Here is a 3,032-nt window from a genome sequence, read left to right on the forward strand (position 1 = left end):
TTATTGGAATGCAAATACCTGATGATGGAAAATCACCTTCACTGCAAAATATGGCAGTGCTACAGAATTGGCAGTGAGCAGAGATGTGACCTTCCTGGTAGAGGATTGCGCCACACATGCTGAAGTTAGTCTCTCCTTATGGTTTCTCGGGTTCTTCCCATTACGTGAAATACTCTCAGTTTAAAAAATGGTCTTTTTTCTTGTGTTACGTGAGCGACTGTGAAAAAGAGGAGAGATTTTTTCATTAAAATCTGCAAAGAGTGCAGAGGGTTATCTGACTATCTCCCTGCCATCTGGAGAAGTTATGGGTATAAAATGTGATTATGATGACAAAACAATTTTATCAATTATATCTTTTAAAAATCATTAAGATCTCAAAAATATTTAAAATTTTAATATCCTATTTGAACTTCATGAAAGAAACAGTGAAGTGCCTCTTCAGCCCTTGTTCACTGCTACGTATTTGTATGGCTTTTGCTGCCAGCTTTCCTTTGGGGTATTTCAAAACACTGTTAGGATGGGACAACTTGAGCTTCTGGACACAAATCCCATACGAAGAGGTGTGTTTCCCAGTAGGAGCCTTGGTGTGTGCCTTCCCATGCGTACCTTCTGATGGTGTGCCACTTCAACACAATCACGGCTGCTCGCGATAGGTCAGAGAAAGTAGAGAGCTCAGAGTTCATATGTCTCATCTTCTAAGGAGCAGCAGGTGTCTGGGTTAAAGGAGGGCTTACTTCAGCAGCTTGCCAAATAGTTTGAGATGTTTGAAATTAATGAGTTGAGAGTAAAGCATCTTTTATTAATGTTTGCATATCTGTGGTCATGTATAAATTAGTATGATAGAACAGCTGCTGCATGCCCTGTTCCCCTTTCTCAAGGAAAAACTCTCTGAATACACCTATAAATACTGAATAGGAAATAGGAAATTATTTGGTTATTTCAGAACATGATTCAGTGCTATGAAGTGCTGTGCAGTATTCAGTCACTTCTGGGTTGTTCATGTGCTTTGATTTTCATTAGTACAATTTATATTTAACGTCTTTATTGGTATGGTCAGGTATCACCTATCAGAATGTCACTGGCCTTTCAGACACATACCTAACCCTTTCTACTTAGGACTTGCAGCCTGTATTCTTAGCAAGGAAAATTATTAATCCCTGATGAGTGTGACTGAAATGATACATGAAGTCAGCAGAAATCTTTCTACCCAGTGGGCTGGCAGGGCATGTCTATAAGCCAGCAAGCTGCAGTGCTTTGCAAAATATTGTGGATCCAAAAGCACAATGAATTGTGACTACCCATTTTACAAAGCTAGGATTAAGAATAGCTGTAACATCTACTGCTGAGGGTATAAAGAGCAAGTTACCTGGTATATTTCCTGGGTTCCCAAACACCTTTTAGATGTATACGAAGAGCCTGCTGTATTATGTTGTGTGGCTTTGAAGTGAATGATAGTTATGCTTCCTTTAATTTTCTAAATGAAGCTGTACTCTGTTTAAACTCCTTGGCAGGAATATTTTCCAGTGTTTTTCTGTCATCAGAGTTGCTGATGGTTCCTTATTAAGAAGTTGATTTAATTTCTGCATGTGTGAACTGATAAATGGTGGGAAGCTGTAAATACTGATGTGTTTGGCCACTGTTGACGTGGATAATTGAATGAAGTGTGGAAGCAGGCGAGTTTTTCCGCCTGCGGTGTGTGAAGCGTTCATTGGTGTCTGACAGAATTTGCTGTTGGGATGGGTAGCTTTGTCTTCCACCCAAATGGCTACGTTTACTCATCCTGACTTGCTAGCTGTCATCCCTTGTAAACCAGATACACTCGTTTGGCTCGGTGTTCGTGCCTTGTTGCACTTCCTTGGTATGTGTGGCTCTGGGCAGCCTTCCCCCTGGGCCGGCTCGGTGTCAGATGCTGCTGGGAGGCTGGGAACGGTGCGGCTGGCACAGCAGCCTGTGATGTGGGAGATGGGTTGGGATACGTCTGGAGTTGTGCTCCCTGGGAGCATCTCAGAAAGACCCTTTCTGTCCTTTTCTGAATGAATTGCTCACACGCTGGTATGGAACAGTTCGGGCGCTGTCAGTTCCTCCTGGATGTACCTACACCTAGCGGTAGGTCACGAGCAAGGATGGTGCTGTTGCTGAGTGTTGGCTTGTGTAAAATGGAATGCTTGGCTTTCAGCATTCAGTGTTCAGGTTTCTCGTGTTTTATCTCTACCCTGTCAGTAAGGACCAGTACAGGAGATGCATCTAATGAGGGCTTAGCAACAAAAACTCAGTCTAGGCAAACCACATAAAAAGCCAAAGAATGACATTGCGTTGTTTGGAAATCAGAGTATATTAATCATAGAATCACAGGATGGTTTGGGTTGGAACGGACCTTAAAGATCATCTAGTTCCAACCCGCTGCCATGGGCAGGGACACCTTCCGCTAGACCAGGTTGCTCCAAGCCTCATCCAGCCTGGCCTTGAAGACATCCAGGGATGGGGCATCCACAACATCTCTGGGCAACCTGTTCCAGTGCCTCACCACCCTCTCTGTGAAGAATTTCTTCCTGATATCTAACCTAAACCTCCCTGTTTTCAATTTGTACCCGTTACCCCTTGTCCTGTCACTACAGGCTCTTGTAAAAAGTCCTCTCCCAGCACCCTTGTAGCCCCTTCAGATACTGGAAAGCTGCAATGAGGTCTCCTTGGAGCCTCCTCTTCTCCAGGCTGAACAAGCCTGCCACGTGTGGAGTGAGCTACTATTCGTCTAAAGATTTATACGGCAGACTGACATAGTTCTCTCATAGTTGCCCCCTCCTCCCCTTTTCCTACCAGTTTTTTTTTAATGTGAAAGCCTGTGATTTGGCTTTCACATGATACTTTTCCCACTTAGGGATTCTGTCTTGTCTCTGTTTTTTTCCTGTCTTCCCCTCTCCTTTCCCTGCCATGCATTGTTTTGGTTTTCCCCTCCCTGGCTTTATGGATTTTTGTCAGCCTGTCCTTGAGCACATCTTCACTTGTTAAGAATAACTCTGGATCAGCAAACCTGA

The sequence above is a fragment of the Eurypyga helias genome, unplaced genomic scaffold, assembly GCF_000690775.1.
Source record: "Eurypyga helias isolate BGI_N326 unplaced genomic scaffold, ASM69077v1 scaffold33406, whole genome shotgun sequence".
Lineage (NCBI taxonomy): Eukaryota > Metazoa > Chordata > Aves > Eurypygiformes > Eurypygidae > Eurypyga > Eurypyga helias.